Here is a 13,024-nt window from a genome sequence, read left to right as displayed (position 1 = left end):
AGAAAGCTTCTTGGGGATACATAGTATTCTTAAACCCTTATGTAGAAGCACCAGGAAATGGCTTAGCATTAGGTGCCTAAAAGTACAGTGTGACACACTGTTTCTGTCCCCTACACCAACCGAGATCCTTGTTTTTAGGTGAGTTTCCAAGCCAATCCTGACCCAATGCAGGGCTCTCAGACTCTGATATCTTGAGGAGAGCTAACCCTAATGTCTTTGCTTCCCTGGTGCTGGGCAGGCAACAGGATCATAGGAATGGGAGCCACATGGAACCCCTAAATTAAGGGATGGAGCTACCCTCACTTGGAAGAACAGTCTGCAAAAACACACCATGCTCCATGACATGATCAGCACACAAAAAGTCTTTTGAATAAATAGTGCACCAAGGTTCATTCCAACATCTTGATCATCACATGGAAGCACATTCTTCATATCGCAGAGCCACTGCTGACCCTCTATACCAATTCAATGTGCTGAAACAAACAAGCATTCAAAGTTTTGCTCTATTTCTTAGGGGAGAGTGTGGGCCTCTTGTTCACAGGGCTCCAAAGGGCATCCTTTGGAACAGTCCTGTAGCCAAAGACCCTAAAATTTCTTTTGATTCCTGTGTTAGCCAGAATGTGAATACATCGTGCTAGTCAGGTTATTTTAAACATGAAGAACGCTGGCCCTCGGTGTATCCAGTTTCAGAAAGTTGCTTTATCATCCATCAAGGTTCGTCTTCGAGTCCATAAAAACTCAGGCTTTCAGAGTACTATAACTAGCTGCAGAAGTCCAATGGGGACCAGCCCTTGTGACTCTGTGACAGGTGGAGCCAGAGTCTCTGGCCTTGTGGTTTCAGGACTACCTGGACATCCAGAGCCCTAGGGCATCAGAAGGGTTCCAACCCAGAGCTGTGCATGGGGAGGCTCGGGCAGAAGTATAGGCCAGGAGCTGTCTCCCTTGTGGGGCCTGGGAGGAATGAATATAAACATCTCCATTCCACATTGATCACATTCCCATTGGATGGAAATATTGAATGCCCTTTGGTTATGGCTGAAGCCATCTCCTCTGTCTCCCTGTGTTTCTGAGTGCCTCTTGATTCACCTTTAGGAGCCATGGAGCTGACACTCATCGGCAGGCACCCAGGGGCGGGCATCAGGTTCCCACTCCATCCTGTGCTCGGTTATAGCCTTCAGAATAGGATATCACAAAGGAGATACTTCTCGTGTCCATGAGCTTGATGGTTGGCTGTTTGCAGCAAGGGGTAGGTGGAGTGGAGCCAGATCGCCTCCTTGCTTTGCCTAATTAAGATGCCTTCTTTCTGAAAATCAGACAGTTCTTATAGGAGCAGCAGGCTCCAGAAATTGGTCAGCAGAGAAAGAGCCCTTTACAGGAAGAAGGCACCCATGCCCCTCTCCACACTTTGGAGCCACAGCTGGGGGCACCACCTACAGCACTGTCATTGCTCACTGCATTCAATGATGGGGAAAGCAACAAAAACCAACCAGGTCCCAGGGATGTCTAGGTCTATCTGAAGGAAGAAGGCAGCCCTGATGCTAACAGGGCCCCCAGATGGAGACTCTAGAGGACATTTTTGCCTAAGCCCTCTGGTGTTTTTCTTCTTAGAGCCAGATTGCCAGGAATAGTGTCTGGGTATTCCCGTCTCCGTAGAATTGCTCTTCCAAGTTCTGAAGGCTCTGGCCCTTCTTATTCACCTTGACACACATTTGATCTCTTGTAGAAACATGGTTCTTCCCACAATCCATTCAGAATCAGTGTCTCAAGAGTCTTATCCTAGGCCTTCCCCCTGGGAGTGTGGTCCAGTCCTTCTGACTGGGGGTGAGATTTTGCCACTGGGCTCCTTCCTCATTAATTCATTTGATTTCAGAAGTATGCGGGAATATGAGCCTGAGATCATTTGAAGGACCTGAGCAGAGGATGTTTGCTTTCTAGGCTGTGCCAGAGATTTCGTGCAGGGAGCTGGCCTCCTTCTAGGTCAAGGGCAAATGAAGCAAGTCTTCTTATGTTCAAGTTCCCACTGGAAATGTCGAGGTTTGGCCCACCTGGCACCCATTTCCTTTCCCTTGTTCTATGTCTGACAATGTATATATTTTTTTCTCCCATAGGTTCCATGGAGCTAACACTAACTCAGCTGGCACCCCTGGCTAGGCCACATTCTCCCACTCTGCTCCTGTGCTAAGTGAGAGCTATCAGGCTCTACTCTTCCAAAGGAAAGAGGTCTTTAGTCCCTGCTTACTTGGTTCCTTGCCTGATGTGCTATGGAGAGTAACGGGGAGCCAGCTTGCCTCACTGACCTGGATGACTGAGGTGCCTTCATTCTGAGAAACAGTTTGCACATGGGCAGTGTGAACCAGAAAGGGGGCATCATTGGAAGAGCCCTTACCAGGAATGAGGGAACCATGTTCTTGTAGCAGATTCCTGAGCAAAAGCCCTCAGAACCCCATAGCTACAGTTCCAACAGTGCTGACTCCCTCAACTGATGGGAAAAATGACATGGATAGACCAAGCCAGAAATAACTGGCTCCTAAATGAGGAAGGCAGGCTTCTTGCTGACAGGGCTTCCGGTGTAGTCCTTCAGAAGGCCCCCTTGGCCTAAGCTCACGGGCCCTCTTATTCTGGGTATGACCTGGTTGATAGGAGACTGCGTTGGGTACTTCATTCTCAAGTTTCTCCAAATGTCATGTGTGGTAAAGAACTCTGGCAATATGTGTCTCCATTGCCACTCCTGAGCTTTTTTGATGAAAGACGGTTTGCATGGACACTATTCTGGAACCATGTCTGAGAGTAATATCCTCTTGTTTCAGCTTATGGGTTTGTTGATGTGCCTGTGAGGTGATAGATGTATTGCATTGGACCCTTCTCAATTTGGTTTCAGAATGTTGTGGCCCTCCCTTTACCCAGAGTATGTGAAGATGCCCAGGGAGAATGCTCATGGGTAAGCAAACCTGTGGCTGTGGTTGGATCCCATCTCCTGTGTGGGACAAGGTGAGGTGAAGGTCATGGTCATGTCCTCAGTTTCCCCCGTGCTCATTTGAATGCACAGCTTTGGCTCACCTTGTACTCATTCCTCTCCCAATGCTGCTTTCTTAGTCTCATTTCACACATGGTTACTTTACCCTGTGTCTGTCATGTCCCCAGTTGAGGGGTGAGTTTCCAAGTCTTTCCTGACCCAATGCAGGGCTCTCAGAGGTGATGTCCCAGAGGATAGCTGGCCCCTGGTGGTGGGCAGGCTACAGTATCATGCAAATGGGTAGCCCCATGGACCACTACACCTAATGGAGGGAGCTACCCTCAATCGATAGAACAGTTTGTGCATATGCACCATGATCCTGGACCTGATCAGTGCACAAAATTGCTTTTGAATACATAGAGCACCAAGGCTTTCTTCCCACAATCTTATCATCACATGGAAGCACATTCTTCATATGTCACAGCCAATGTTGCCCATCTCTACTAATGTGATGGGCAGAACACCAGAAGCCAAAGTTCCCCTCTGTTTACTTTTCAAAAAAAGTTTTGTACATTTATTTATTTTTGAGAGACAGAGTGAGACAGAGCACAAGCGGGGGACAAGCAGAGAGCAGTAGACACAGAGGCTGAAGCAGGCTCCAGGCTCAGAGCAAGCGTTCAGCACAGAGCTCGACAACATGGGGATCAAACCCAAGAACAGCGAGATTATGATGTGAGCTGGTCAGCATCAAACTGACTGATTCACCAAGGCGCCACCCCCCTCTATTTCTTAAAGGAGAATGTGGGTTTCTTGCTCACAGGGATCCAAAGGGCATCTTGTGGAGAACTCCTGTAGCCAAAGTTCCCAAAGGTTCTTGTTGTTCCTGACCAAGGCACATTACGCATTCATTCTGCTGGTCAGGTTCTTCTGAACATGAAGAACTCTGACCTTCAGTGCATCCACTCTCATGACATTGCCTTATCATCCATCAAGGTTCGTCTTCGGGTCCATAAAAGCTCAGTCTTTCAGAGTACTATATCTGGTTGCAGATGTCCAATGGGGCCAGCCTTTGTGACTTTGGGACAGGTGAAGCCAAAGGGTCCCTGGACTTTTAGTTTTAGGGCTACATGGACATCCAGAGCACTAAGGCATTGGAAGGGATCCAGGTGATAGTTGTTGGTGTGGAGGCTGGGCCAGACATATTAGCAGGAAGCTGGTCCTTTTGGTGGTCCTCAGGGAAATGAAGATAATCATCTCCATTCCACATGATTGCATTCACATTTTATGGAAATATTGAATGCCCTTTGGTTCTGGCTGCAGCCATACCATTTCCTTTCCTGTGTTTCTGACAGCCTCTTCATTCACTCTTAGGAGCCTTGGAGCTGGCACTCACTAAGCAGGAACCCAGGGACAGGGGTCGGCTTCCCACATGGTCCCAGGCTCAGTAACAGCCATGAGCATCAGATATCACAAAGAAGAATAGCCGTCTTATCCCTGAGTTTGGTGCTTGCTTGTTTGTAGCCAGGAGCAGGGTGGAGGGGAGCCAGCTCACCTCCTTGACCTGCCTGATTGAGATTTCCTCCTTCTGAAAAGCAGACAGTTCACACAGGAGCAGTAGGCTCCAAAAGCTGGTCAGTACATAAAGAGTTTGTATTGAAGAGGCACCAATGTCCCTGCCCACAATCTGTAGCCACAGCTCTGCGAACCTCCAAGCTACAACACTGCCACTGTTCACTCCATTCAATGATGGGAAATGCAACAAAAGCAAACCAAGTCCCAGGGTTCTATAGGTCCTTCTGTAGGAATAAAGCAGTCCCGTTCTGACAGAGATTCCAGAAGGAGACTCTAGAGGGCACTTTTGCCTAAGCCCTCTGTTGTTTCTTCTTCTCACAGACAGCCAGGTTCCCAGGAGTTGGTGGTGAAAACTCCCTTCCCCATAGAATTCCCCTTCCAATCTCTGAAGCTCTCTGGCCCTTCTTATCCACCTTGACATATTTTTGCTCTCTTGTAGAAACAAGGCTCTAACCACAGTCCATTCAGAATCAGTGTCTCAAGGGACTAGCCCCTGTCTTCCACCTGGGAGTCTGATGCAGTACTTGTGGCAGTGGGAGAGACATTGCCACAGAGTTACTTCGTTACTAATTCACGGGGTTTTGGAAATATGCAACCATTCAGAGCCCAGGGATATGAAGGGGACCAGTGGAAGATGTCTGGTGTTTAGGCTAGGTAAGAGATTTGGGCAGAGAGCAGGCCTCATTCTGGGCAGAGGCATATGAAGAAAGCCATCTTTCCAAGTGGATACCTACTCTCACCATAACTGTTGAGCTTTGGTCCACATGGCGCCCTTTCCCCTTGCTTCATGTCTCACACTGTATTTTTTTCTCCCTTAGGCGCCATGGAGCCATCACTAATTCAGCTGGCAAACCTGGCTAGGCAACAATCTCCCACTTTGCTCCTGTGCTCAGTGAGATCAGGCTCTGCTCTACCAAAGGAAAGGAGGCCTTGAGTACCTGAGTGCTTGCTGCTTGTCCTGCTGTACAATGCAGGGTGAAGGGGAGCCAGCTTGCCTCACTGACCTGGACTGAGGTCCAGGTCATTGGACCTGGGAAGAAGTAGGGAAGAAGTTTGAGTAGGGAAGAAGTTTGCACATGGGCAGTATGAACCAGGAAGGGTCAGCATTGGAAGAGCCCTTGCCAGAAATTAGGGAACCAAGTCCTTGTTGCAGATTCCTGAGCAAGAACCCTCAGAACCCTGTAGCTACAGCTCAAACACTGCTGCCCTCATCAGCTGATTGGAAACGTGGCAGGGATAGACCAAACCAGAAATCACTGAATTTTAAAGAAACAAGGCAGGGTTTTGGCTGACAGGGCTCCCAGGTGTAGTCCTACAGAGGGCCCCCTTGGTCTAATCCCACAGGCCTTTCTTATTCTGGGTATGACCTGGTTGATGGGAGACTGTGCTGGATACTTCATTCACAACTTTCTCCAAATCTCATGTGTGGTGAAGAACTCTGGCAGTGTATGTCTCCATTGCCACTCTTGAGCTTTTTTTGATGAAAGAGGGTTTTCATAGACACTATTCTGGGACACTGTCTCTGAGTAATATCCTCTTGTTTCAGCTTAGGTGTTTGGTGGTATGATTCTGATGGAGATAGATGTATGGAATTGGTCCCTTCTCAATTTGGTTTCAGAATGTTGTGGCCCTCCCCATACCCAGGGTGTGTGAAGGTGCCCAGGGAGAATGCTCATTGGTAAGCTAAGCCCAAGTTTGGGGGTGGATCCCGCCTCCTGTGTGGGTCAAAGAGAAGGGAAAGTTGGGGTCTCCTTCCTTGGTTTCCCCTGTGCCCATTTGAATGCCCAGCTTTGACTTCCCTTGGAGTCATTACTCTCCCATTGCTGCTTTCCTAACATGTTCTCAGTTCACATATGGAGACCTTATGTCTGTCCTCTACAGCAACCGAGGTCACCTGTTTGAGTGTGAGTTTCCAAACCTTTCCTGACCTGATGCATGGCTCTCAGAGTCTGATGTCCAAGAGGACAGCTATCCCCCCATCCCTGAGCCCTTGGTGGTGCGTATGTTATAGTATCATGGGAATGGGTAGCCACCTTGACCCCACTTCTAATGGATGGAGCTACCCTCAATTCACAGAACAAATACTCTGTGCATGTGCAGCATGGTCCTCGACCTGATCAGTGCACAAAAACACCTTGTGAATAAATAGTGCACAAAGGCCTCATTCACACCTGTTGATCATCACATGGAAGCACATTCTTCATATCTCGGAGCCCCTGCTGCCCCTCTCGAAGGATATTCTGGGTAGAAGCTCACCAGAAGCCAATATTCCTCTCTATTTCTTAAAGGAGAATGTGGGCCTCTTACTCACAGGGTTCCAATGGGCATCCTTTGCAGGAATCCTAGAGCCAAAGCCCACAAAATGTCCTTTTGATTCCTGAGCTTGCCAGCTTGCTAATACATTGTGCTAGTCAGGTCCTCCCAAAAATGAAAAAGTCTGGTCCTCAGTGTATCCAGTTTCATGACATTACTTTATCATCCATCAAGTTTCATCTTGGGATCCACACAATTTCAGTCTTTCAGAGTACTATCTCCAGCTTGAAGATGTCCAATGGGGAATAGCCTTTGTGACTGTCGGACAGGTGGAGCCAATGTGGCCTTGGCATTTTGTTTTCAGGTCTACATGGACAAGCAGAGTCCTAGAGAAATGGAAGGGGTCAGGCTGAAAGCTGTGTGTGGGGTTGCTGGGCCAGACATATTAGCAGGGAACTGTCTCCCTTGCTGGGCCTGGTGGAAATGAAGATAAACATCTCCATTACACATTGATCACATTCCCACTGGTTGGAAATATTGAAAGCTCTTTGGTCCTGGCTGCAGCCGTATCCTCTCCCTTCCTGTGATTCTGACTGCCTCTTCATTCACCTTTAGGAGCCATGGAGTTGGCCTCATTCAGCAGGCACCCAGGGATATTAATTGGGTTTGGACTTGTCCCATGCTCACTTACAGCCATCAGCATCTGATAGCCATCCCAAAGGATAATAGTCCTCCTATCCCTGAGCTTGGTGCTTGTCTGTACCAGGTGATGCGGAGGGGCTGGTGGTGGTGGTGGAACCAGCTTGCTTCTTTGTTCTGCCTGATTGAAGTGACTTCCTTTTGAAAAGCAGACATTTCACACAGGAGCAATAGGCTCCAGAAGCTGGTCAGCACAGAAAGAATGCTTTATAAGAAGGGGGCACTAATGTCCCTCTCCATACTTTGGAACCACAGCTGGGGGAACCTCCCAGCCATAGCACTGTCACTGCTCACTCCATCCAATGATGCAAAATGCGAAAAAGCAGACCAATTCTCAGAGCTCCTAGGTCCTTCTGAAGGAAGAAGGCAGGCCTGGTGCTGACAGGGCTCCCAGATGGAGACACTAGATGGAGCTTTGGCATAAGCTTATTCTTATACCCAGATTGCCAGGTGCTGGTGCAGGGCACTGCCTTCTCCATGGAATTCCCCTTCCAAGCTCCGAAGAGCTCTGACCCTCCTGATCCACCTTGATACATCATTGCTCTCTTGTAGAAACAAGGTTATTCTCACAATCTGTTCAGAAACAGTGTCTCAACAGTCCTACCTTTTGCCTTCCACCTGAGAGTCTGGTCCAGTCCTTGTGACTGTGGGAGATGTTTTGCCACAGGTCCCTTTCTTCATTAAATCACTGGATTTCAGAAATATGTGACCATCCTGGGCCCAGGGCATTTTAGAAGACCTACCAGAGGATGTTTGGCATGTATGCCCGCCTCCTTCTGTCTGGGCTGAGGGTAAATGAAGTGAAAGATTTTCTTTTGAAGTTGGTCCCCATTCTCACTTGAAATGGTGAGTTTGGCCCACGTGGGGCAAACTTCCTTTGCCTTGCTGTGTTTTTGAGAATGTATTTTTTTGTATTGGACCATTCCCAATTTGGTTTCAGAATGATACGGCTCTGCCTATACCCAAGGTTTGTGAAGGTGCCCAGGGAGAATGCTCGTGGGTAGGCCAAACCTGAAGTTGCAGGTAGATCCCACCTCACGTGTGGTTCAAGGGGAAGGGAAAGTTGGGGTCTCTTTCCTCGGTTTCTCCCGTGCCCATTTGAATGCATAGCTTTGACTCTCTCTGGAGTCATTCCTCTCCAATTGTTGCTTTCCTAACTTGCTCTCAGTTCACACATGGAGACCTTGTGTCTGTCCCCTATAGCAACTGAGATCCCCGATTTGAAGGTGAGTTCACAAGCCTTTCCTGACCTTATGCATGGCTCTCAGATCTGATGTCCTAGAGGGCATCTATTCCCCCTGTGCCTGAGCCTTTGGTGGTGTCAGGTTATAGTATTGTGGGAATGGGTAGCCACCTGGACCCCCACCCCTAATGGATGGAGCCACCCTCAGTTGAAAGAACAGAGAGTCTGACAAGTGCAGCATGCTCCACGACCTGATCAGTGCACAAAAAGCCCTTTGAATAAAGAGTTCACCAAGACCTCTTTCCCCCCTCTTGAATGTCGCATGGAAGCACATTCTTCATATCTCAGATCCACTGCTGACCCTCTCGATGGATATGATGGGTAGAAATGCACTGGAAGCCAGTGTTTCCCTCTGTTTCTTAAGGGAGAATGTAGGCCTCCTGCTCACAGGGCTAAAACGGGCATCCTTTGGAACATTTCTATACCCAAAGCCCCCAAATGGTTCTTGTGATTACTGAGCCAGCCAGCTTGTGAATATATTGTACCGGTCAGGTTCTTCTAAACATTATCCAATTCTCATCCTTCATGTAGAACTGTGGCCTCGGTGTATCCAGTTTCATGACATTGCTTTATTATCCATCAAGGATCATCTCAGGGTCCATACAAAATCAGTCTTTCAGAGAATACTATGAGTTGCAGATGTCCAATGGGGAGCAGCCTTTGTGATTATGGGATAGATGGAGACAAAGGGGCTCTGGCATTTTGGTTTCAGGACTACATGGACATCTGGAGACCTAGGGCATCGGGAGGGCCCAGGAGAGAGGCGTGTGTGGAGGCTGGGCCAGATGTAAGAGTGGGCAGCTGTCTTCCTTGCTGGGCCTAGGGGAAATGAAGATAAACATCTCCATTCCACACTGATCACATTCGCATTGGATGGAAATATTGAACACACTTTTGTCATGGCTATAGCCATTCCATCTCCTTTCCTGTGTTTCTGAATGCCTCTTCATTCACCCTTAGGATCCATTGAGCTGGCACTCACTCAGCAGGCAAACAGGGATGGGCATCATTTTCTCCCTGGGTCCCGTGCTCAGTAACATCCATGAGGATCAGATATCCCAAAAAAGAATAGCCCTCCTTTTCCTGAGCTTGGTACTTGGCTGTTTGTAGCAAGGGGTGGGGTGAGGGGAGCCAGCTTGCCTCCATGTTCTGCCTGATTGAGGTGCCTTCCTTCTGAAAAGCAGACAGTTCATACAGGAGCAGTAGGCTCCAGAAGTTGGTCATACAGAAAGACTCTTTTACAGGAAGATGACACCAATGCCCCTTTCCACACTTTGGAACCACAGATAGTGGCACCTCTCAGCTATAGCACTGTCACTGCTCACTCCATTCAATGATGGGAAAAGCATGGAAAGAACACCAAGTCCCAGGGCTCTCTAGGCCCTTCTGAAGGAGTAAGGCAGGCCTGGTGCTGACAGGCTCTCAGATGGAGACCTTAGATGGTGTTTTTGCCTAAGTCCTCTGGTCTTCTTCTTACACCCAGGTTTCCAGAAACAGGGCCTGGGCATTCCCATCTCCATGCAATTCCTCTTACAAGCTCTGAAGAGCTCTGGCCCTCCTTATTCAACTTGACACATCTTTGATCTCTTGTGGAAACATGGTTCTTCCTGCAATCCATTCAGAATAAGTGTCTTAAGAGTCCTATCCTCTGCCTTCCTCCTGGGAGCATGGTTCAGTCCTGTGACTGGGGACAAGTTTTGCCACAGGGCTCATTCTTCCTTAATTCACTGGGTTTCAGAAGTAAGCATCATTCATAGGCCCAGGGCATTTGAAGGGATTCAGCAGAGGATATTTGGTGTGTAGGCTGTGCCAGACATTTGGGCAGGGAACTGGCCTCCTTCTAGAATGAGGGCAAATGAAGCAAGACATTTTCATTCCAAGTGGATCTCCATTCCTACTGGAAATATTGAGCTTTGGCCCACCTGGCACCCATATCCATCCCTTGCTGTATTCCTGACAATTTACTGTTTTCTCCCAAAGGAGCCGTGGAGCCATCACTCAGATGGCATCCCTATGTAGGCTGTAAACTCCACTCTGCTCCTGTGCTCAGTGATGGCTATCAAGCTCTGCTCTACCAAAAGAAAGAAGGCCTTGTGTCCCTTGGTGCTTGGTGCTTGGCTTGCTGTGCTATGGAGGGTGAAGGGGAGCCAGCTTGCCTCACTGACCTGGATGATTGAGTTGCCTTGATTCTGAGAAGCAGTTTTCACATGGGCAATAGGAACAGGCAGAATTAGGGAATTAGGGAACCAAGTCCTTGTTGCAGATTCCTGAGCAAGAGCCCTCAGAACCCAATAGCTACAGCTCAAACACAGCTGCCTCCATCAACTGATGCCAAGAGTGGCAGGGATATACCAAGCCAGAAATCCCTGACTCCTTAAGAAAGAAGGCAGGCTTCTTGTTGACAGGGTTCCCAGGTGTAGTCCCTCAGAGGATTCCCTTGGCCTAAGCCCACAGACATTTCCTATTCTGGACATAACTTGGGTGATATTAGACTGAACTTGGTACTTCATTCTCAACTTTCTACAAATCCTGTGTGATGAAAAACTCTGGCAATGTGTGTCTCCATTGCCACACCTTCACAATTTTGATGAGAGATGGTTTGCATGGAAACTATTCCAAGACAGGGTCTCAGAGTAATATTATCTTCTTTCAGCTTGGGGGCTTGATGGTGCTTTTGTCATGGTGATAGAGGTGTTGCTTTGGTCCCTTCTGAATTTTGTTTCAGAATAATGTGGCCCTCCCAGAACCCAGGGTGTGTGCAGGTGCACAGGGAGAATGCTTCCGGGTTGGCTAAGCCGGAAGTTGGTGGTGGATCCCACCTGCTATGTGGGATATGGGGAAGCGAAGTTAGTTGTCTCCTTCCTTGGTGTCCTCCATCCAGTTTGAATACACAGCTTTGACTCACCCTGTCATTACCCTCCCATTTCTGCTTTCCCAGCTAAATCTCTGTACACACACAGAGACCCTGTGTCTGTCCCCTACAACCAGGGTCCCTGGTGTGGACGTGTGTTTCCACGGCTTTCCTGAGCCAGTTCAGTGCTCTCAGAGTCTGCTACCCCAGAGGACACCTAGCACCCTGTCCCTGAGCTCTTGGTGCTGGGCCGGCTACAGTATCATGCGAATGTGTAGTCATATAGACCCCTCCCCCGCCCTAATGGATGGAGCTACCCTCCTTAAGAAAAACAGTCTGTGCATGTTCAGCATGCTCCATGACCTGATCAGTGCACAAAAAACCTTTTGAATATACACAGCACCAAGGCCTCATTCCTGCCTCTTGATTGTCACATGGAAGCACCTTCTTCATAACTCAGAAACTCTGATGCCTCTCTTGATGGATTCGATGGGCAGAAGCACACCAGAAGCCATAGTTCCCCTCTGTTTCTTAAGGGAGAAAGTGGGCCTTTTGTTCACAGGGCTCCAATGAGCATCGTTTGGAGCACTCCTGCAGTGAATGCCCACAGAGATTTTTGTGAGTCCTCAGCAAGCCAGCTTCTGAATACATTGTGCTAGTCAGGTTCTTCTAAACATGAAGAACTCTGGCCCTCGGTGTTTCCAGTTTCATGACATTGCTTTACATCCATGAGGGTTTGTCTTGGGGTTCCTACAAATTCAGTCTCTCAGAGTACTCTCTCTGGCTTGCAGATGTCCAATGGGGACCAGCACTTATGACTGTTGTACAGGTGGAGCCAAAGGAACATAGGCTCTTGGTTTCAGGACTACAGGGACATCCAGAGCTCTGGGCATCAGAAGGGGACTAGCCGAGAATTGTTTGTGGGGAGGACGGGTCAGAGATATCAGTGGGAGCTTGCCTCCTTGCTGGGCCTAGGGGAAATGAAGATAAGCATCTCCATTCCACACTGATCGCATTCCCATTGGATGGAAATATTGATCGCCCTTTGGTCCTGGTTGAAGTCATTCTTGTGCTTCTGACTGCCTCTTCATTCAACCTTAGGAGCCATGGAGCTGGCATTAACTAAGCAGGTGCCCAGGGATGGGAGTGGACTTCCCACTGGGTCCCGTGCTCAGTAACAGCTATAAGCTTAGGCTATCCTAAAGAGGAATAGCCTACCTACTCCTGAGCTTGGTGCTTGGCTGTTTGTTGCAAGGGGTGGGGGGAGTGGAGCCAGATTGCCTCCTTGCTCTGACTGAGGTATTTTCCTTCAGAAAAGTAGATAGTTCACACAGGAACAGTAGGCTCCAGAAGCTGGTCAGCACATAAAGAGCCCTCACAGGAAGCCCTCTTCACACTTTGGGGCCACAGATGGGGGACGCTCCCAGCTACAGCACTTTCACTGCCTACTCCA

Source organism: Panthera uncia, chromosome X (assembly GCF_023721935.1).
Source record: "Panthera uncia isolate 11264 chromosome X, Puncia_PCG_1.0, whole genome shotgun sequence".
NCBI lineage: Eukaryota > Metazoa > Chordata > Mammalia > Carnivora > Felidae > Panthera > Panthera uncia.
The sequence above is the reverse complement of the archived record's forward strand: the minus strand, read 5'-3'. Positions refer to the sequence as shown.